Source organism: Nomascus leucogenys, chromosome X (assembly GCF_006542625.1).
Source record: "Nomascus leucogenys isolate Asia chromosome X, Asia_NLE_v1, whole genome shotgun sequence".
Classification (NCBI taxonomy): Eukaryota; Metazoa; Chordata; class Mammalia; order Primates; family Hylobatidae; genus Nomascus; species Nomascus leucogenys.
Window position 1 is genome coordinate 126264364 of NC_044406.1, and position 24225 is coordinate 126288588.

The 24225-nt window shown below is 38.6% G+C and overlaps 1 long non-coding RNA gene across 1 annotated transcript in view; it reads left to right on the forward strand.

The window, feature by feature from the left end:
• The window catches only part of LOC115833238, a 58240-nt gene that overhangs the window by 16594 nt on the left and 17421 nt on the right, over nucleotides 1-24225 (forward strand). Inside the window, exon 2 of the long non-coding RNA XR_004028666.1 lies at nucleotides 1855-1941. This is a non-coding gene — a long non-coding RNA (uncharacterized LOC115833238). The remainder of the gene's footprint in view (nucleotides 1-1854; nucleotides 1942-24225) is intronic.

Sequence of the window (24225 nt, forward strand, 5' to 3'; positions counted from 1 at the left end):
AAAAACTAGCTGGGCGTGGTGGCAGGCGCCTGTAATCCCAGCTACTTGGGAGCCTGAGGCAGGAGAATCGTTTGAACCCGGGGGGCAGAGGTTGCAGTGAGCCGAGTCGCGCCATTGTACTCCAGCCTGGGCAACAAGAGTGAAACTCCACCTCAAAAAACAACGACAACAAAAAACAAAAACAAAAACAAACCATTACGGGCCCATGCATAAAGAGCTCCATAAATGTACTTGCATATACAGACTGTTAAATGCACAAGCAGGTGTACACTCAGATGCCATGTATACCCACACAGAAATACTGAAGCAGACTACATCCTAAGCATGTAAGAGACATACACATGTATCTATAAATAATACCTACCGAAACACACTTTAGACATGCATATGTACATGTAGACATCCACTGGCACACAAATGCACAGATGTACAGACATGCACCCTCACATGTCAACATATACATGCATTGGCATGCACATATCCACACACACTGTTCTACAAATCTACTCCTATGTTCATGACATACAAGTCCTAAATGCACATTGAATATGTGGATATGCACATATACATGTGCCAATGTAGGTATATGGATGCATTTATAGACTTAATCATGCCACAAACAGAAACACAGATTTACACACGCACAGACATTAGAGACACATGCAATTTATAGACAGGAAAAACAGAGACACCTAACCACAAAGAAGCACCTTTACAAAGGTGGCTATGACTTTTTTTTTTTTTTTTTTCTGAGACAGAGTCTTGCTCTGTCATCCAGGCTGGAGTGCAGTGGCACGATCTCAGCTCACTGCAACCTCCACCTCCCAGGTTCAAGCAGTTCTCTGTCTCAGCCTCCCAAGTAGCTGGGATTACTGGCACCCACCACCACGCCTGACTAATTTTTGTATTTTTAGTAGAGACAGGGTTTCACCATCTTAGCTGGGCTGGTCTCAAACTCCTGACCTCAGGTGATCCGCCCGTCTTGGTCTCCCAAAGTGCTGGGATTACAGGCATGAGCCACCATGCCCGGCTGAGGCTGTGACTTTTAACGTGCCCTTGTCTTAGTCTCTTCAAGAGAGAATGAAAATTATCAAGCTCCTGCTACATATACTGCATAAAAGTAGATGTGGACATTACCAGAAGGATCTCTAAAGGATTTTGAGTTCACATGCGAGTATGCACACACCTCACAAACCCACGTGCACATGCACTTTCACGTGCACAGAATCAGCGCCATAAAATCACATGGAATCACAGAAATAGAAACATGTGCATAGCCACATATAGAGAGATACATGGACAGACACACACCCCACTGAAATGTCAAACTGTAATATTTAAATGCATGTCTATTGAAGTTAAAAAAAAAAAAACCTGCATTTTTATCCCAGCTCCATCACTTACTAGTTCAATGATTTGGGGCTATTTTCTTGCCTTCTCACCTGTAACATGGGAGTAATATTAGCACCTATCTTTTAGAGTTCTTTGAAGATGTAGTGAAATGAAGGGCTTAGCCCAGTGCTTAGAATGTCATAGATGTTGCTGCTATTGCTGTTATCTTTTAGTTTTGGTACAAAGTGCTTAGCTAGATAGGATTTGGTTTTTGTGGTCAAACTGCATGATTATATCATAGAGATGTATTAATCAACTTTTTTTGTAAATGTATTAATAAAGAATAATTTATTAATGTAGTAATATAGATTACATCCACAAACAAGGTCATTTCTGAAATTCTCAGCGATGATAAGGGATTATTACTGTCTCTGGCAAATGGAAAGACCTGAAACAAATATTTCCTGCTAGTGTGGTTTGTTGTTGTGATTACTGTCGTTAGTATTCTTTTCCTCTTTTCAGGAGGAGTTGGAAGATTGAGAGTGGAGTGGAAGAATGGGAAGAGGGCTTCGTGCCCAGTGCACATTTGCCACCTAGTGACCAAACTGAGTAAGTACCGTATTTGTGGATTGCTCAGAACCGTCACTAAAACTTCACTCATTGCAAGGTTATGTAACCACCCTGGTGAATAAGCACGTATACATCAAGTTATAGCGATTTCTGCTACATATCTAGAAATTTTTAAAAAGTCATAAAATAAAAAGAAATCTTTCTCTCTAACTTTTCCCCCTGCCATCCCAAATTTCCCTGTGGAATTCACTGAGACCGTGTTCTATAGCAGTGATCTTCGTACTTTCTAATTATTTACCACCTAACATCATTTTGGAAAGTGGTCTACTCCATCTTGAAGTGAACACCTGAAATTTCTTATCATAAGTTTAAGTATTTGTAGCGTATTTCCAGCATATTATGACTACTCCGACTTTTAAATAAATTGATTTCATCAAATTTTTGCATGCATTCAATGAAATAAAAATACCATACTCATTTGATATTGATAATTGTTGATTTAAAAAAGCATGAACAAGGTCTTCTTTAGCAGTCAGAAATTTTACGTAATGTTTCTATCTCCTTGAACTTGCCATTCTATTCAGCTTCCCTCACATAATGTATAATAATGTACATATTTTTAATATTTAAAGGCCCCTTATTGGTCACCTTACCACACATGCCTGCAAAAAGTATACAAGAATTGAAAAAAATTTTCTGTGACTCTATGCCTCAAAAGATTAAAATTTTTATCATAAATTTATTAGTAGTACACAATCAGAAGAACTTAAAATATTACACATTTGGTAAGTAATTAATAAAATGAAAAGTAAAATTGGTTGAAAATACATCTCTTTTTTTTTTTTTGAGACAGAGTCTTGCTCTGTCACCAAGGCTGGAGTGCAGTGGTGCGATTTCAGCTCACTGTAACCTCCACCTTCCAGGTTCAAGCAATTCTTGTGCCTCAGCCTCCTGAGTAGCTGGGATTACAGGCACGCGCCACCATGCCCGGCTAATTTTTTTTGTATTTTTAGTAGAGACAGGGTTTCACCATGTTGGCCAGGCTGGTCTCAAACTCTCGATCTCAGGTGATCCGCTTGCCTCAGCCTCCCAAAGTGCTGGGATTACAGGCATGAGCCACCCTGCCTGGCCAAAAATACATCTCTTAAGTGAATATGATTTTATTTTCGCCAAACTAATTTTTGAATCTGAGAATGACTCTTACTTATTTCTAATGAGCCAGACTTCAGTTCCTGTCCTTCATTTTTATAGATAAAAGAACTCAGAAAATTTTGTTCCCATAAATAATCATGTAGTGACCTGTCATCAAAAATAATTTTTAATGATTAAAAAAATTTTAACTAAATTTTTGATGTTTAACAGACAACTTGATTAGACCCATCTTTAATTCTGTGAAAGCAAAGAAACCCTCTGATTTACTAAAGGATTTGTTGTTCAGTTACTTTTTCAGTTTCTGGGAAGTTTACTAAAATGGCTTTCCCCAAATTTATTACATAACTATTGTATCTGTTATATTTTCATTTGAGGCATTATTTAAAATTCATTATACACATAAAAGGTTGTGAAAATCAAAGTACTTAGATCAATATGTCTTTGCCAATATGATAATTTTGATAAAATGCTATTTATTTATTTATTTATTTATTTATTGAGACAGAGTTTCGCTCTTGTTGCCCAGGCTGGAGTGCAATGGCACGATCTTGGCTCACTGCAACCTCCGCCTTCTGGGTTCAAGTGATTCTCCTGCCTTAGCCTCCCAAGTAGCTGGGATTGCATGCATGCACCACCACGCCCAACTAATTTTTGTATATTTCGTAGAGGCGGGGTTTTCCATGTTTGTCAGGCTGGTCTCGATCTCCCAACCTCAGATGATCTGCCTGCCTCGGCCTCCCAAAGTGCTGGGATTACAGGCGTGAGTCACCGCGCCCAGCCTTTAATTTATTATATTCTATAAATGTAAGAACTTGAGGCTACAGATTTGAATTAACAATTTTATAGAAAATATGCATAATATAATTTATTTGGCAAAGGTAGTATTCATATAAAAATAATCAACAAAATCAGATTTACTTTCAGAAAAAGTGTCTGACTTCATTTTTCAAGGAAAAGATATTAATATACGTTTTGAGGTGCATTATTAAAACCATGGATAAATCAATTATGGAGCACCTTGTTAAACAGATAACTAGCAAAGTAAATATCATATTAAAATAAATATGAGGCTTTTATCCACTTCAAAATAAACTAAGAAATTAAATAATAACTTTGTTTCTGATATATAATTTTAAATTAAACAATGTAGTATATGGTTACCATTATAAGTCATACATGAAACAAGGAATCTGAAGGTAGGCAGAATTTCTCATGTAAATATGTATGTATGTGTTTTTAGAACATTGGAGTTGAATTTCTTGGATTAATTGACTAAGAATAGCATATACATTTTTTTCAAATCCATAAACTTCATTAGACCATAGAATCAAAGAGTTTTCTTTTTCTTTTCTTTTCTTTTTTTTTTTTTTTGTTTTTTTTTTTGGAGTCAAGAGTCTCACTCTTTTGCCCAGGCTGGAGTGCAGTGGTGCAATCTCGGCTCATTGCACCCTCTGCCTCCCGGATTCAAGTGAGTCTCATGCCTTAGCCTCCCAAGTAGCTGTGATTATAGGTGTGAGCCGCAACACCTGGTTAATTTTTGTCTTTTTAGTAGAGGCAGGGTTTCACCATGTTGCCCAGGCTGGTCTCGAGCTCCTAGACTCAAGCAATCCATTTGCCTTGGCCTCCCAAAGTGCTGGGATTACAAGCTTTAGCCACCGCAGTCAGCTGAGGATTGATTTTAATTGGAAAAGATATTTTACGATACAGTCTGAGAAAACAGGTTCTAATAAGTTTAATACAATGATCACATAATTTCTGAAATAAATTACATAATTTCTTCTTTAATTTTTAACTTTTTAAGTAATTTTGATACATTTGTACATACTTATGAGGTACATGTGAAATTTTGTTACATGCCTAGAATTTGTAATCATCAAGTCAAGGTATTTAGGGTAACTATCACCTGAGTATTTATCATTTCTCTCTGTTAGGTACATTTCAGCTCCTCTCGTCTAGCTATTCTGAAAAACACAATGCATTGTTGTTACCTATAGTGACCTTACTATGCTATCAACACTAAAACTTATTCCTTCTATTTAACTGTGTGTTTGTATCAATTAATAAGCCTCTCTTCATCCCTCCCCTCCTGCCTATACAGCCTTCCTGGTCTCTGGTGTCTATTATTCTACTCTCTACCTCCATGAGATCAACTTTTTTAGCTCCCATATATGAATGAGAATATGTACTATTTGTCTTTTTTTGCCTGGTTTATTTTACTTAAGATAATGACTTCCAGTTCCATCCATGTTGCTGCAAATGATAAGATTTCATTCCTTTTTATGACCCAGTAGTATTCCATGGTTTATATGTACCACGTTTTCTTTATCCACTCATCTGTGGATGGACACTTAGGTTGATTCCATATCTTTGCTATTGTGAATAGTGCTGCAATAAACATGGGAGTGCATGTATCCCTTTGATATATTAATTTCTATTCCTTTAGGTAAATACCCAGTAGTGGTATTGCCAATTTCTATACATAAGTTTTACCAAAGTCTAAATATTTTTTAGTACTAGAAAACAGTCCAATTATGTTGAAAAGAATCAGTGTCCGCAATATATACTGCAACTAGTTAGGAGATGCTCTTTTTTTCCCAGTTGATGACACATGTTAGTGATTAATATTGAGAATAGCTGGAAAATAATGCTTAATTTTAAGCATGTGGGAGAAAATGGTGTTCTTAGGCAGATTCATTTTCAGAGAGAATACACGTAAGAGTTGAGAACCTGAAAGTGGATTCATTGATACTGTTCCTACTCACGTACTTCTTGAAAAGAATTTGTGTAACAGTAGCCTAGTGTGAAGACCACTGTTCTAGTCTGTCTCCTGCAAGATTGTTCCAGAACAATATATTGTTGTAATTGTTGGAATAACCCCTTTATTGTAGTTTATGTTCACAACCGTGCAATGGAAGTAGTCGTCACTTTTGCATTTCTGCCAGGTGCTTCTGTGAGTGATCAGGTTTGAGCAAAATGTCCTGGAAGGGATTTTGTTGTTTTGTTGATAAATACATATTTTGACTAAACTTGTTTTGTCCAGTTTGAGAGCCACAATCACATGTGGCTATTTAACATTTAAAATGTGGCTAGTACAAACAGATGTGCTGTAAGTATAAAATACATACTGGATTTCAAGGACAGGACAAACATAAATAAAGTATTTCACTAATATTTTATGTTAATTACATGTTGAAATAATATTTTGATGATATAGAATTAAATAGTACATTTCACTAAAATTAATTTTACCTGATTTTTAAACTTTTAAAAAATGTTGCAACATGAAAATTTAAAATTACTTGTGAAGCTCACACTGTATATATTATATGACAGTGCTGGTCTAAAGTTTATATTGGAAATCTCTCTAAGTTTCCCTAAAACCACTTCTATGGAAAAAATTGATTTTCCACTAATCTGGTTCAGTATATTGCTATTCTGATGTAACGTGTGCCTTTTACTAGTTTTTGGGTTTCCATATTGGGGGATTTTTAGTAGTAAGCAAGAAAAAGTTAAAAAAGTAATATTCCAGTAAGAATATTGGAAAAAACAGTCTATTAGTACCTAGACACTTTCCCATATGAACTTTGAAAGGCTTCTTGGTGGTTACATGTGAAGCTTTTCAGACTCTTCATAATTCTAGTGGTGGATAATGCATTCGATTGAAGACATGAAGTATTTAATCACATCTGACTTTTTTTTTTCTTTTTGAGATGGAGTTTCACTCTTGTTGCCCAGGCTGGAGTGCAATGGTATGATCTCAGATCACAGCAACTTCCGCCTCCTGGGTTCAAGCGATTCTCCTGCCTCAGTCTCCCTAGTAGCTGGGATTACAGGCATGCACCACCACACCCGGCTAATTTTTTGTATTTTTAGTAGAGACGGGGTTTCTCCATGTTGGTCAGGCTAGTCTCGAACTCCCGACCTCAGGTGATCTGCCTGCCTTGGCCTCCCAAAGTGCTGGGATCACAGGCGTGAGCCGCCACCCCCATCCACATCTGAAACTTTTTTATGTAATTATTTTTATGTAACATTAAGAGAAAAATACACTTCCAGATAAACTATGATGTAATGCTTTCATATTCATAGAATTTTATACTTACTAATGAGCTCTTTTAGACTTGTTTAGATATATATTTTTATTATGTATCATGATATAACAATAGCTGTGACCAAATTTGAGCATAAACAGGCAATGTCTACCCCTATTCAACCGCCTCCTGGCCCACAGTGACTGTGAAATGCCATTGATTATAAGATCCATTCTGATTTCAGTGATGTGAAGTGTGATAAAAAAATATGCATCCTAGAATTGATTAAATACACCAAGTCATTTATCAAGAGAAAAGGATCATGGAGGACAGAAAGTCAAACTCGAAGACATTGGCCTAATGAAAACACCTTTTCTATATATTATCGTGTTTACAAAACTTAAAATGTGATTCTCTTTAAAATTTTATCAGAGTCCTCTTAAATAACATTTCATTATACATCTCATCATAATTGGTATTTCATGGTTTTCCTGGCATTCTGTTCTTTGTTTCCTGGTTTGGAAGTAGGAGGGCTAGGGAAGAATGGTGACATGTGGGGCCAGGGCTGGGACAGACCGGATCTCTCCAGACTGAAAAGGTCTAGTACCTCCATTGGGAGAACTGCTTAGCACAGTCTTGTGTGAAGCTGTGACTTCAGTGACTCTGTTTTTCTTCATAAGTAGGCTGACAGATGGAGTTCTCCTCGTCAAGGCTTAGTTTAGTCTTAACATAATCAGTATATGCTTTCTTGACTGAAGGGTCTAAGAAGGGAAGGAATGAAGATTGAGCAGCTTCTCTAGTTTTTGTTTTATATTGTATTCGGGAGGTCAGCAGGATGCATCAAAATTTCACAGGAAGTACATTATCTCAAGAATCAATAAAATAAAAACGAGATTTGTCAACCAGGAATTATGGCACATCCCTGATTCTAATGATACTCTTGATGATATGAGATTTACAAGAAGTAACGAAGTGAATGTTTTTTTTTTTTTTTTTTTTTTTGCAACGAGAAAAATAAGAGAACCAATGACCTGTTTTCTCTCTTGTCCCTACAGTGAAACCTTACATTAAGACTTAGGTATTTCTTGAGGGTTTAGAAGCAAGGCCAACTTCATGAGCAAAAGGGGCTTTTGCACAGGGCCCCTTGCTTAGAAAGGTTCCATACTCGGCTTACTGCTCTGCTGTCAGCGTCTTGAAATTCTTAATAATTTTTGAAAAAGGGGCCCACATTTTCATTTTGCACTAGGCCCCACCAATTATGTAGCTGATTCCATTCAAAAGGAGATACTTGCCAGTGAATAATTAACTCAAGATGCAAAATAAAATTAGAAGCATTCCTAATGTGCACTGAATTCTTGCTGTCAGCTCATAACATAGGATTCATAAGCTATTATTGCTGCTATTGTGTTGTTAGGAATCATAGCTGTAGAACAGGGGTAGCTAGTACGACTCAACAGTACCTTATACTGACTCCTCATTTTTCCATGATACAACCTGGGGCATCTTCATCTATAAAATGTCTGTGACATTACACTTGCCCTGCTTAACCCCAGATAAGGCAATTGTTAGAATCAAATTGAAATTCCAGTGAAAGTACATTGTGACCTGCAACAGTTGAAACAGTAAAGGTTGAAACAGACGTAAAAGATGATTTATTCCTCTCTAGAGCTTGGAGCTGGGTGGCAAGCACCAGCCAGGGGCTCTAGGGATCTGAATTAGACTCAGTAATGAGGCTGCTGTGACCCATGAATATAGAGTAAATATTCCAGTGGGTACTAGAGCCAGGAAATCATGCCTTTGAAATTTCAAGAGTCCAACCAGGGCATCCCACTGCTGTCAAAAGGGCTGGGTTGAGGCACCTGGATGCAAATTGCAGAAATGCAAATAGGGTTAGAGGGTTTGGAAGAGAGAAGAGGAAATGCAGCTTGAAGAGATCCTCTGAGCCACTGGGGCATGGTCACAAGCACTTGTCTTGGACACCAGGACTGAGGAGGGAATGGCCAAGGGTGCCCACCATCTCAGACTAACAGAAGTTTTCCTGTTACCCAGAAGAGAATTGTATTCAGAGCTGCCATTACCTGAGTAAGGAAAGGACTCTTTTGTCTCTATTGTATGAGGGAACTCATTTTCTTGGTTGTAAAGGGGAATAGCTCATAATAGAGACCTTGGGGAAGTCAGGAAATACCAGATGGCTCCAAATGCAAGAATGCCTGTAGATGATTGCCTTCTGTAGTACATCCTGAGGGTCTTAAACAATTACAGCATCTTGCTATGAAATGCAATGGACAGAGGTGAAAGTAGCAGTTCACATGAGGCCACAGAAAATGCCAGTTGAAAGATGATTTACAAATAATCTTGGCAATGCTTTTTCTCACTGATGGGAGATGGCGAACAACAGTTTGCTTTATTTCACACTGTCCCTTCGGCATTGCTGGCAAAATGGCCAGTGTGCTCCTCCCTGTCTCTCAGCTCTGATCAGTTCCAGGGAATCCGCTTAATTTAACCTCACTGTATCTTTGTAGGGAACTTCTACTCTATCTTTACAGTAAATAGGCTGAATATATTGGTTATATCTTACCTAAAGAAAGCTTTCCTAGGGGCACTTTGTTTTGCAAAAGTTTATTGGAAAATTTTTGTGTAAGTTGGATTATGGTTAAAATTATTGAGTGGAGCTTATTAAAAGGTTTTGTGCTGAATATCTTGAAAAACCACCAATTGCACCTGATATATATTTTTTTAATATGTAGGGCTCTTAGCTTGATTAGTGTAGGGTACACTCTTGGGATTTCTATGAGAGAGGAAGGTCAAAATCTTCAAGTAAGTAACTTTCCTATTCGTAAAGTGAGGATTATTAATTCACGGTTAATTTGAGCTTTGCTCTTAGATTTGTACATTGAATCCAGGGAACTCAAAGGCAGGACAGAAACACTTTTATTTTTCAGGCATCCCCCCAGGTAGATCCAAGTAGACAACTTTTTAACTTTCCTTTTTCTGTACTATATTTTGCCCTACTGAAATGTGGTCTCTTTTGCAAGTACCTAAAACAAATCAAACTACTTAAATCCTCTAAAGAGAGAGTATGCATTCAGGCAATGATTCTATATCCTGAGATTTGTTCATATTCACGTAGGCAGAAAATTCCGGCATGACAACAAGGTATCCCTCTAAAATACGTATATGGAAAGCAATTAGTGTGACTTTGAGCTGGCAAAACACTCGGTGAATAGCAGAAAGAATATTTCTTGGTAAGAACTTATGGTAGAAGGTGATAGAGAGAGAGAGAGAGAGGAAGGAAGAAAGGAAGGAAAGGAAAGGAAAAGGGAAAGGGAAAGGGAAAAGAAAAGAAAAGAAAGTGGCCAGGCGCGTGTTGGCTCACACCTGTAATCCTGGCACTTTGGGAGGCCAAGGAGAGCGGATCATCAGAGATCAGGAGTTCGAGACCAGGCTAGCCAACATGGTGAAACCCCGTCTCTACTAAAAATACAAAAACTAGCTGGGCATAGTTGCGGGTACCTGTAATTCCAGCTATTCGGGAGGCTGAGGCAGGAGAATTGCCTGAACCCAGGAGACAAGAGGTTGCAATGAGCCAAGATCACACCATTGCACTCCAGCCTGGGCGACAGAGCAAAACGCTGTCTCAAAAAAAAAAAAAAAAAAAAAAAAAAAAGAAATAGAGATTTATATCTGGTAAAATGCCAGGTATTTGTTATTAGGTCATTTTGATTAGACAGGGACACACAGATGAGAGACGGAGAAGTAACAGGAAGTTTTGACAAACTTCCACACTTGGAATCAGGGCTTAAGGATGATAGCTACAAGCTTATCAGCTTCTGCAGTAAGAGAGTTTTTTTTTCTGTTTATTCTGCTTCAATTGCACAGTAGTGAGAAAATCCCTTTCTACCCTGAATAGTAATGCATTTCACTCGTCCAACTTTATATTACCCAATATGAGTTGCATGTGAATTTTTACAAGAAAAAAAGGTAAAGACAGCCTTCCCAACTGATACAGTTACAAGACATTAAAATATTTACACAGAGAAAGCAAGCAAATCTTTATTATGGGGCTTGCACAGAGTCTAGTTAATCTGGCAGTATTCATGTACCATATTGTGAAGATACCAGCACGTGACCCTGAGAGCAGTTACATCAATAGTCATTTTGAAGGATTTTTGATGTTAGGTACAGGGAAGCCATTCCCCAAAAGAAAGTCAAGAGGCTTTCCCTCCACCTCCTCCTCTTGACCTTGGAGTTGGTAAAATTTTTCGGTGTTGCTACTGACTGTGTAGACCTGGGAATATCAGAAATTGCTGAAATTGTTTCTTGTACGTGCAGAAAGGATAGGAATGTAGTATTTTAGGAGTGAGCATTCATGAAAAGGCTGTTTCCTGGCTAAAATGATACAATATATTTGGTTGCATATTTCTGTTGGGAAATGAGGAAGAGGGGTTTATTGCGTTGTGTCAGAATGCAAGGGTAAGGTAGGTAGGAGTATTTGCATCATTTTGATCTTTTTGCACCTGAGTTTGTACACTAGGTTCAGGCTGCCGCAAGGGCTGCAAACCTGGCAAACCAATAGCAAAGTGCCAACTTCTGATCCGTTATTGGTTCAGATCAGAGACTTCCACCTGCTTCACAACTTGGCTTGGGGAGGATGAGTCACAATCTAGATCAGTTAGGGAGATAGGAGGTGAAGATGTGGTTTGACATCTGCATTTGTGCTAAAGAGAGCTTGAGCATTACTACTAAACCTGTGCATTTTGAGAGGCTTTCATCACAAAGGAGCCCAGAGAGAGGAGTTGATTGTTGTGCAGAGGTCTGGGTTCAAGCATAAAGATGCTTGTATGTGAGAAGCTCGTAGTGGGAAACATTCTCTGGAGGGCTTTGTGAGCTAGATGGATGATGTCATCTGTGCAGGTGCCTATAGGTAACTTAGGTCAAGCCCAGCTCTAGTTTGGATTAGAGCTTTTTTTTTTTTGAGATGGAGTCTCGCTTTGTCACCCAGGCTGGAGGGTAGTGGCGCTATCTTGGCTCACTGCAACCTCTGCCTCCTGGGTTCAAGCGATTCTTCTGTCTCAGCCTCCCTAGTAGCTGGGACTAGAGATGCACACTACCATGCCTGGCTAATTTTTGTATTTTTAGTGGAGACCGGGTTTCACCATATTGGCTAGGCTAGTCTCGAACTCCTGACCTCGTGATCCACCCCCCCCCCCCCCACCTTGGCCTCTCAAAGCTTTGGGATTACAGGCATGAGCCACCGCATCCGGCTGGACCAGAGCTTTTTTAAGCTACCTGCAGCATTGTCTAAAGTCCCTACTGTGTTCCCAGACCAACCAAGAGAGGTCACACCTGTCAGTGAAGGTAGGTTGAAAGCTAAGCAATGATCTCATTTATGATATAGGAAAAATTTCCAGTGCTTCCCCTAGACCCCAGTTGAGACTGAGGACAAGACAAGGGAAGGTGATGATATAGTCTTAGAGTTGCAAACAACCCTTAAAGGCCATTTAGTGTAATCCCTATGTCTCAGTTTTGAAATTCCCAATAAAATATCTCTCCCACCTCTGCTTGAACATCTCCAGTACTGGGGAGCTTGGTGTTTTCTAAGGTAGCTCATTCAGTCTCTGGCCATATTCATTAGATAACTCTTCCTCATATTGAGCTGAAATCTGCCTCCTTTGATAGAGGTTCTGATCTCTTGGGCAAGTCACCTCCTGCTGATACATGACCCTTTTAATAATTGAAGACAGCACCTATGTTTCACTTAACTCTTTGCTTAGCTAAGTTTTTCTCAATTCTCACTTGACAATTTTGAGGCTTCTGTTATCCATGCTTTTTCCTCTCAACAGTCCATAGGCCAGGGTACCAAAGTCTGACATAGTATTCCTGGTGAATCTGACCATTCATTCCCTAAGCTGAACATCATTTCTCTATTGACCACATGACGTGGTCAGATTGCATTGTCGATTCAGCCGTATTTTCCAGACAGTCTAAATCCAGCTGGAAGATGCCCCAATGCTGCTTCACTAAGAACTACAGGGATAGCCAGTGCTTCCAAACAAAAGTATTTCACTACTGAATATAGGTCCTGGTGACACAGAAAGTAATAAAGTGGAGGGTAGAAAGTTATCTGGTAATATTTTTTGTTGATAGCTTTAGTGTCTATTTTTCTTCTATATAGTATCCCTAGTTTATCCACTGGTCATTTCATATGCTGCCTGGGACCAGGCCCAAGAAAATATGGAAAAATGAAACTTACATAAGATTGAGGAATTTTATTAGTCATATACACTGCTTACAATAAATCAGGAGTGAAATTGAAACTGCCTTTCTCTCTTCACGCCTCCCTCCCCAACCACAGTGTTAGGAATGAATGACACTGCCTGCAAATAGAGGAAAAGAGAACTTGGTCACTTAAAAACATAGCATTTTAATTTTTTCTTCCACTAGATTAGAAAATATTTATTTGATTAACAAACTGTAGTTGTATACATTTATGGGGTACCATGTGATGTTTTGATTTATGTTGACATTGTGGAATGATTAACTCAAACTGACAAATCCATTACCTCACATACTTAATCTTTTTTGTGCTGAAAACATTTAAAATCTACTCTTTTAACGACTTAACTTTTTGTGGTGAAACATTTAAAATATACAATGCATAATTATTTATTACAGTCACCATTCTGTGAAATAGATCACTAAAGCTTAGTCCTCCTGTCTAACTGAAACTTTGTATCCTTTGATCAACATCTCCCCTTCCCCCGTTCCTCTAGATTTTAACTAAGTTTGTTCACTACATGGGCTAGAAAGTGTGATATATTCTTTATCTAATTAACTAAATAATAATCCCCAGTAGAATGTAAAGAAAATGTGATTTGGCAGATTTATGCTTCATATAGTTGGATGAGAGGGGGATCCAGTGTGAAGTTACATTTTGAGAATATTCACATTCCTGATGGATTTGTACAATTAGCACACATCACAATGATCACTCACTTAGAATCATATAATCAACGCTTCATACAAGGGCTAAACTAAAAATTATAAGATAGGTGACAGCTACTAATGTATTTATGGAGGCAATAGAACAAACTATTTGGTATTAGAAATGTGTTGAGTAAAAAGAGCCGTGTGCTTGCTGGGAGCAACTAATGAAGAGTTTGCTTACATTGTCCCATATTTGTGATTAAGTGTTCTACCGCCCTCCCACTCCACCCTTGACATTTACTGTATTTACTGTTCTAACTCCCTTCCTGGGACTGGAGCGCCTGCAGTATCTAGCTTACAAAATGCATTTCGTCACACACACCGACTCACTCCAAAGCCAGTTTCAAATATGGTTCCTTCTTTTGGCCCTAAGATTTGAAAGACAGGGCATGTAAGTTTCTAAAGCACAACTGAATCCATCTTAACAAGGAAAGGTAAATACATTTTCCCTGCAGTTTCAACATTTTCCACAATAAATGCATAGGAGTTTTCTTAGTAGGAAAAATAATAAATGCAACAAAAACTTTGTTGTATTTGGAAGTGTTCTGAAAAAACATTTAGGTATGGGGTAAGATGGGCTGGAATTTGCATTTTTTTCAAAGTTTAGAAATCTCTGAACTGATGAATAAAGAATTACATTGGGCTGGGCACAGTGGCTCATGCCTGTAATCCCAGCACTTTGGGAGGCCAAGGCGGGTGGATTTCCTGAGGTCAGGAGTTTGAGACCAGCCTGGCCAACATGGTGAAACCCTGTCTCTACTAAAAATACAAAAATTAGCCGGGCGTGGTGGCTGGCGCCTGTAATCCCAGCTACTCGGGAGACTGAGGCAGGAGAATCGCTTGAACCCGGGAGAAGGAGGTTGCAGTGTGCTGAGATCGCGCCATTGCTCTCCAGCCTGGGCCGGAAGAGCAAAATCCATCCAAAAAAAAAAGAATTACATTGGCCTTCACTGAATCCTGAATCCTGGCCTGGCTTTTCATGCAGAACAGTACAGACATTGTAAACATGTGAAGCCAGGTGTACTGGCTTTGATTTTTGCTTTCTTCCAGCTGGCAGTGGGCTAGGATGGCTGTGCCCAACTGTCTTCACTAAGAGCTGCCTTATTTTTGAAGATGTGGAATTAGCTATGGAAAGCAAAATTCCTCTGGCTGTGCCTTTGGTGCCTTGATCTATTTGGCCACATCCCATCCCTGCCCTGGACTCCTCTTTCCTTTTTGTCCAACAGTTTTTTTCTGAGACAGAGTTTCACTCTTGTCGCCCAGGCTGAAGTGCAATGGCATGATCTCGGCTCACAGCAACCTCCACCTCCTGGGTTCAAGTGATTCTCCTGTCTCAGCCTCCCGAGTAGCTGGGATTACAGGCATGTGCCACCATGCCCAGCTAATTTTTGTATTTTTAGTAGAGACGGGGTTTCGCCACGTTGGCCAGGCTGGTCTCGAGCTCCTGACCTCAGTTGATCTGCCCGCCTCGGCCTCTCAAAGTGCTGGGATTACAGGTGTGAGCCACCGTGCCTGGCCTGTCCAACAGTTTATAAGGAGCAGAGTACACAGTGGATGACAACATCTTATGCAGTTAAAGGGGCATTTCATGATCCTTTACAGATAAACAAACTGGGATAGAAGAATATAAAATATTAACTTCCACCCCAGAAGAAGCCACCTCACTTTTGTTTTAATGAAAGTTTGTTAAAGTGATGAGGTTACAAATTAATATAAATGTTTGGGAAAATATGCTTCTTGTTTAGAGAAAGTGGGACCATAAACCAGCAAAAGTATTTCACTGAATTTCACTTTAATGGCTGCAGGTGAACACTTGATCTGAGAGTGGTACGGATCTCTTTGTCTTTCTATTCACCCTCTTTCTGTTCCCTCAACCTAATCAGTTAAAGGTCAGCTCTCTGACATAATTGCAATCCATTTTATTCAGACAATGGAACATCTTATTACTGAGTGCCAGATAAGTACCCCATTGCTGTCTACCATCAAACAGGAAGTCAGAAAATAAATTCAACATCGAACTCCACTATTAACTAGTTGGGTGATCTTTATCTCATTGCCAGTTTTCTCCTTTTTAAAATGGGAAGAACAACAATATTTGCTGTGGCTTCTTCACAGGGTTATTGTGAGGGCAAGTGAGAAAATAGGCATAAACACACATTATAAAATAAAATATGATATATAATTGTGAAGTAGTATAATTGTTAATTGTAATAATAAGTATAAGTAACTTTTTAGATGTGGAAGACAATATTGCATTTAATATTAGAGGCATTTATTGCTCCAGTGAAATTATTACAACTGTAGATTTTAGTGTATACTTCTGATTCTCAGATAAAATTTGCAGACATGTTTTGATGTACTTTATAAAGATAAGAATAATTCAGCTGAGTTAGACTCTAGCTTTTTCTTACAACTAGTCAGTTTTCATGAGTGTAAAAACAGGTGGTTTATCCAATTCTGAAATACCTTTTAGGTGACAACCCTATAACATTTCATATGTGAGGCAGTTGTCTAGATGTTGCATTCCAGATATCTATAGTTTAAAGAATATAAAACTTTTTAACATTAGGAATTTGCCAAAAACATTCTGTAATCATCCTGAGTAACGGGGATGGGAAAGTTTTTGTGATGCATTTTATTTTCTCTAATCTTGAAGTTAAACTAATTGGTCCAATTTTTAAAATAGTGAATAACAAAGACTGGAGGAGCCAGAATAGAGGAGCAATTTGAGGCTCAGTGAACTGCTCAGATATCAAGGAAGAAGGAGGCACAGGATGCAGATTCTCCAGGGGAGAAGACTTAAGAGTCTCTACAAATTATAAGAAGTAGGGGAGGAGGAAAGACAGTGATGGAAGGAGGAAGAGAAGTTATGTTTGCGGGTAACTACTTGACAAGTATTTTAAGTTTTGCAGTTTTAATTTACTTTAATTTAATTTTTGAGACAGGGTCTTGCTCTGTCTCCCAGGCTGGGGTACAATGGCATAGTCAAGGCTCACTGAAGCCTTGGCCTCCTGGACTCAAGTGATTTTCCCACCTTAGCTGCCTGAGTGGCTGGGACCACAGGCTCCCATCACCTTGCCTGGCTAATTTTAAACATTTTTTGAAAAGTTCTTTGTAGAGACGCGGTCTCCCTTTGTTGCCCAGGCTGGTCTCAAACTCCTGGGCGCAAGTGATCCTCCTGCTTTCGCCTCCTCAAAGTGTTGGTATTACAGGTGTGAGACACCACGCCTGGCCAAGTTTGGAGGTTTTAAGAACATGTTCTACAAGTCCCTCAATGAATGAATAGATAAAGAAAATCTGGTATATATACACAATAGAATGCAATTCAGCCATAAAAAAGAAGAAAATCTTGTCATTTGGGACAACATGGATGAACCTGGAGAACATTATGTTAAATAAAATAAGCCAGACACAGAAGACAAATACTGTTTCATCTTCATATGTGGAGTGTAAAAAAAGTTGAACTCATGGGAGCAGAGAGTAGAATGATGTTTGCCAGGGGCTGGGGTAAGGAGGAGGGGACCTGGGGAGACGTTTGTCAAAGGATCCAAAATTTCAGTTAGACAGGAGGAATAAGTTCAAGAGATCTATTGTACAACATGGTGAATATGGTGAATAACAATATATTGTATTCTTGAAAATTGTCAAGAGAGTAGATTTTAAGTGTTGTCACCACAAAAATAACTATGTGAGGTAATACATATGTTAATTAGTTTGACTTAGCCATTTCACACTGTATACATGTTTCAATAAAGCATCATATACACAATAAATATATGCCATTTTTGGTCAACTAAAAATAAATTAATTTTTAAAAACCATGTTTATTGATAGAGGACTGTTTTTTATTTCAATAGCTTTTGGGGTACAGGTGGTTTTTGGTTGCATGGATAAGTTATTTAGTGGTGATTTCTGAGAGTTTGGTGCATCCGTCACCTGAGCAGTGTACACTGTACCTAATATGTAGTCTTTTATTGCTCACTCTCCACACATCCTTTCCCCGTGAGTCTCCAAAGTCCATTATATCATTCTTATGCCTTTGCATCCTCATAGCTTAGCTGCCACTTATTAGCAGGAACGTACAATATTTGGTTTTCCATTCCTGAGTTACTTCACTTAGCTCCATCCAAGTTGCTGCAAAAGACATTATTTCATTGTTTTTACGGCTGAGTAGTATTCCATGGTGCATATATACCACATGTTCTTTATGCATTCATTGGTTGATGAAGACTTAGATTGGTTTCATATTTTTGCAATTGTGAATTGTGCTGCTATTAATATAAATGTCTGTGCATATGTCTCTTTATATAATTGCTTATTTTGTTTTGGGTAAATGCCCAGTTGTGGGATTGTTGGATCAAATGGGAGTTCTACTTTCAGTTCTTTGAGGAATCTCAATACCGTTTTCCATAGTGGTTATACTAGTTTACATTCCCACCAGCAGTGTAAAAGTTTTCCCTTTTTACCACGTCCATGCCAACATCTATTTTTTTTTTATTTTTTAATTATGGCCATTTTTGCAGAAGTAAGGTGGTATTTCATGGTGGTTTTAATTTGCATTTCCCTGATAATTGGTGATGCTGAGCATTTTTTCATATGTTTGTTGGCTGTTTGTATATCCGATAGAGGACTATTTAATCTGGGAAATAATCACCGTGAGACTAAAGCAAGATGCATGTGATATAAAATAAGACTTGATAACCTAAACCGATCTGCCAGTGGGAAGAATACATTTTGAAGAGGTTTCAGTGTCTTTCCATGGCTGGATCAACAATCTGCCGAGGTAGAATTTCAGAGGAAACAAGAAGAATAGTTTTGTAGTCAATGCAGGGTATTAAGGGCTTCCTAAAGAGATTAAATGAAAACCTTATTATAGTCCACTAATACTTTATTAATGTCGCAGGCATATTTTGCTTTTCAAATTTTTCATTTGATCTTGTATTTGTGAATATTACTAAATGTCTTGGGATTAAGGACTTTTAAAGAGCCTTGTTTACAAAGCCCGTTATTCAGTTCCCTGCAGCAACTCAGAAAGGAGTCTACACATCTACCCCACAGGCCTCCTTATTACATAGGAGTTTAAAAAAGGAAAAGGAGAGCTGGAAGAGTTTTAGGAGGAACTTGGCCAAAAGGAAGAGAGATGTTTGCAATCGCCCCTTCACCTTTGCCACAATCATTTTCTTATCCCTCTCCCTTGATCCCTTGGTGATGATTATCTTAGGGACAGGACATAGTAGTGGCTCCCCCTAGCTCTGGCTTCTTCCAGTTCTTTAGGCTTTTCTCCCACTCTCTCTGCCACTGCCTTTGCCTATGGTGCTGCTTTTCCTTAACTGGGCTGTTTAAAACCCATCCCATCTGTTAAAGCTCATCTCAGATGCATCCCTGTCATCCCTTCCACCACGAGCAAGAAACAAATTTTTCGGCAATCTCTGCTATTTCCACGTCTGAATAGTCAGTAGCGACATCACAGAATCCTATCAACTCCAAGGTCTAGAGGAGGAGGGAGAGGGAACAAAGCCCCTAGATATTTTGTGAGGAAGGGCCTGTCTGTCTCTAACATCAACAATACTTCACTTGTCTATTGGGTCCAACCACCAGGCATAGTCATTTGCTTCTATCTTCACAATATGGTACATGAATATTGCCAGGTTAACTGGGCTCTGTGCAAGCCCCATAGTAAAGATTCCCTGGCTTTCTCTGTATGAATAGCTTGTAAAAGTATCATTGATTATGAGGCTGTTTTTCACTTTTTTTGTAAAAAACTCATGCCCAAATCATATCAAGTAATGTAAAGTTGGACAAGCAAGAATGCATTACTTTTCTAGGGGAATGGAAATGTTCTCACCACTGTGCAATTAAAGCAGAATAAAGAGAAAACATTCTTGCTTCAGAAACTGGTAAGACCTTAGCTTTCATTCTTAGTCCTGATTTCAAGTATTTGAGTTTGTCAAAATTGCCTGTCCCTTGTCCTTCCCTCATCTGTGTGTCCCTTTCTCACATACATCTACTCAAAATGATATAATAACAAATTATGCAGATATACAGCTGTAAAAATATGTGATATATCCCGTAATATTGCTCAATTCATGTCTGTGAGCACAAAAATGGTGTCATTTGTGTCAGCTGTTTCTATGTTCCCTCTACATGCACCTAAGCATCTTAAGGGTGGAAGTTGTATCTTCTTTATGTCCCATAAAGGGCCTAGCACAGTGCCTTCTATAGAGATGCTCAGCCCATGAATGAATGCATGAAGAATAGAATCAGTACGTATGTGTTGGTTATTTGCACAGTTACGTGCTGTAACAGTGACAAGCCATAGACAAGCCAACATTGAGTGGGGCAGAACTGTCTCCAGGTTAACACCGACACAAATCACCGAGGAGAGTAATTAAAAGAACAAAGAAGGACCCAAACACACTGACCCACATCTCTCTCTAGTACACATAATTGCATGTTAGAGAAGCACATGTTTATTGTGACTAAGCGCCTCTCTTTTTAAAATGGCTTTTTTGTTACCACACACTCCTGAATGTCAGGCAGGTGGCGATTAATATTTAAGTGACCTTTGCCAACTCTTATTTCTTCAAAAAACGGATGAGAGACTAAAGAGGTTGTATAACCAATCAGTGGCCTGTGACACCCCAAGTAGCCTTTTGTTTAACACCAAGTCTGTTAATGAGGCATCTGATTGCTCCTACCAGATGTGTGGATTGTTCCAGAAATCAATGACTACATTCAACTGGGAGCCTCCTGAGTTAATTCGGCCCTTTAGCCATCTCATGCTTAGTGTGCTGAAATTGATGGTTGAGGAGGCATCAAATACGCTATCTACATCAAATAAGCCTGCTACAACCAGAAAAAAATCCCAACAAAGTAAGAATTAGTTATTTTAATTATTTAACATAAAATGTAAAGTTTCTGATATATTTGGCTAGATGATATGATTAAATTGCTGATAACATAATTTTCTTTGTTATATACATAAATAGAAAAGGAAGATCAGTTTCTTTGTTGTTTTCGGGATTAAATACTTTTTTGAAAATTAAGAAAAGCGAAAATTAGGACAGATGCCACCTCTTCAACTACCAGTCTCTTTCAGGATAGTGAGAGCTATCTAAGATTCCAGAGTCTGTACTAATTAGAGTCTATGCTACTAATTATCAGTATAATTTGGGATAAGCCTTCCACTCTTGGGCCTCAATTACCTTGTTAGTAGATCAAGACATTGGACCAAATATCTATGGGCCCTTTCAGCTTTGAGTGTTTGTAACTTCGTGAAACATCTTTGCCTTTATTTTTTTATACAGGGCCATGTTGGAGTGATAACCAATAGGGAAGTAAGAGCCATATACTTTTGGGGGTTATGTCTTTGAGCATAATCTCATGGTGGAAGAGTGCCTTAGCTTCTAGAGCTGTGTTGTCTAGTACCAAGGATGTGCTATACATATAAAATATGCACCACATTTCCAAGACTTCATTTGAAAATTTTATAAAATACACCGTTACTTTTTATCTTTATTATATGTGGAAATGATAACATTTTGGATATGTTTCGTTATATAAAATATGTTATAAAAATAATTTACCTGTTACTTTTCATTTTTTAAAATATGCTATTCCAAATATTGAAAATTATATCCATGGCGCCTATATTTCTTTTCTTTTCTTTCTTTCTTTCTTTTTTTTTTTTTTTTTGAGATGGAGTCTTTCTCTGTCGCCCAGGCTGAAGTGTAGTGGCATGATCTCGGCTCACTGCAACCTCTGCCTCCCAGGTTCAAGCAATTCTCCTGCGTCAGCCTGCCGAGTAGCTGGGATTACAGGCGCATGCCACCACGCCTGGCTAATTTTTGTATTTTTAGTACAGATGGGGTTTCACCATGTTGGCCAGGATGGTCTCGATCTCTTGATCTTGTGATCTGCCCGACTTGGCCTCCCAAAGTGCTGGGATTACAAGCGTGGGCCACTGCGTCTGGCTAGCTCCTATATTTCTACTGGACAATCCTGGTCTAGACAGTTACTCCCGCTATATTTGACCTGAGTTCCAGTTCAAAAACCTCCCAAGGTTGAAACCATCCAAACTAGTGGCACTTAGTCTTGGATGCACACTGGAATCACATTGGCATATTATGAAAAATAATGATCCCTTCCTCCCTATGATTCTAATTAAACTGACTCATAGTGACCTTTCTTACGTGCTCTGAATTTTTTCCGTAAGGCCATGGGTGGCGTAATCATAAAAGAAAAGATTTTGTTATATGAATGCCAGAAACTTGTATACATCCAAATTGGACAGCTACTGGATTAAGGAGGCATGAATCACTGAAGCAGGCTTAGCCCTGACTCTTAACCAGTCTCAAGGGCAAAACTGTTTCTCTCTTCAGTACTCAAAAATCAAGCAAACAGACAGGAAATCGTACCTTGAATTAATTCTGTCTTAGCTGCTGCTTCTTGTTTGAGTTTCTGAAAATCAGCTTATTACACTGCATCTCATCTCCCAGGGAGATACTTGACATTGCTTGGTCTGTTTTCAGAGGGGAAAATGGAGCTCAAGGAGTGTGGCTATCTCCTAGGTAAAGAAAATTTCTTCCAGCAGATTTTTTTTTTTCTACTGGGGGATTTTTTTGGACTCCTAATATATTGAAGGAAGTAAAAGTAGACAATGTGGCTTGATAGAAATTGGACGGACCTCTAACTTGGAGCAAGCAGCCGTCGATTTCATGTTGATTTCTGATAGCATAGGCTGTTTTTTTTTGGCCTCACCCTCAAATTTTGGGGTTCACCCTCACTGAAGTCTGCCATCCCTATATGCTCATAAGATCTATAGTTACTTGTGGTTGGGCCCTAGATATGGGCCTTAGGTAAGAAGGGAAGCTGCTCCTTTCCTTTCCTAATTGTCCTCTTGATTCTCAGAGCCGTAGGTACTTGCCCAACTTCTATGGTTGACTAAAATCGGAGTCCTGGTAATGAATTTAGAACAGATTTTCAAAATAACTAAAAACCCTAGGCTTTTAAATCAGACTCTATTGAATTGTTTCTTGTGATCCTGTTAAGTCATGGAACTTCCTGACACTACAGGTGCTTGAAAAAGAGGTGCTGAGCTACTGTGATCATGAATGTCCATATTTGCTGCCATCTTTAGTGGTGGTAATATCTTGGCAAGGTAGTAGAGAGTTGATAAAAGCTCCAGTAAATAATCCTATGTGTCCACAGTGCCTTAAAACTCTACCAATCCTCTGCCCAAGGTTTTTTGATCAAATACTACTTCCCTGAGTGAAAGATTAAGTTAAAGGTGTATTCGTTGTTTGAGTTGTTTTGGAGCGGCTCTGCCACTTACTAGCTATATGGCCTTGGGTACGTAACTTAACTTCTCTGAGCTCCACTTGTAAAATAGGAATCATAGTATCCACTGCATAGTTTAGTGAAGATTTCATGAGTTGCTCTACCTATTTTCCACACCTTGCACGGTGATGCCTCCAGAACAGAAGCTAAAGAAATGTTTGTAGAATGAATAGATGAATTTATGAATATTAATCTTGTGAAAGTATATGCTTACAGAATTGCCCTCTGTTTGGGTCAGTCTAAAGGTACCAGAGTTTAATTTGGTGGCTAATTGTCAAAGCCTAATTAGTTTCTCTATCAAATACTTAGACTCAGCATATCTCCATTCCCCTGGCATTTTTGTAAAATAGAGGCTAGACATTGATGGGAAGCTGGGAAAAGCACCTTCTACCACAGTACACATTTTGCAGAGATAGAGATATTTTAGGGGGTCAGATTGTCCCTAAATGTGAAAGATAAATGAGGGTAAGTTCTAGTCGAATATAAATAAATTTTACTAAATAAGGAGTCATTAAAATGGACAAGTACATATTGGATCAGTATTTAAATATTATTGAGACATGTACATGTAAGTGCTTGAAAAAAAAGTAGAATTCTCTGAACTACTTATATAACCCCCTGCCCAAAATAGAACAATAAGTAACTAGGGCCTAACTTTTTTAGAACAGCTGTAAGAGGATAGTAATATTAACTCATCAAAGAGACATTACATGGAGCCATGGATTTAGATTATTTTTTGTGTCAGGTAAAGTTTGAAAAGATAAAATCACCGTTTGTCTTTTAGGACAGATTTTCTGAAAGTCCATTGTCATACTAT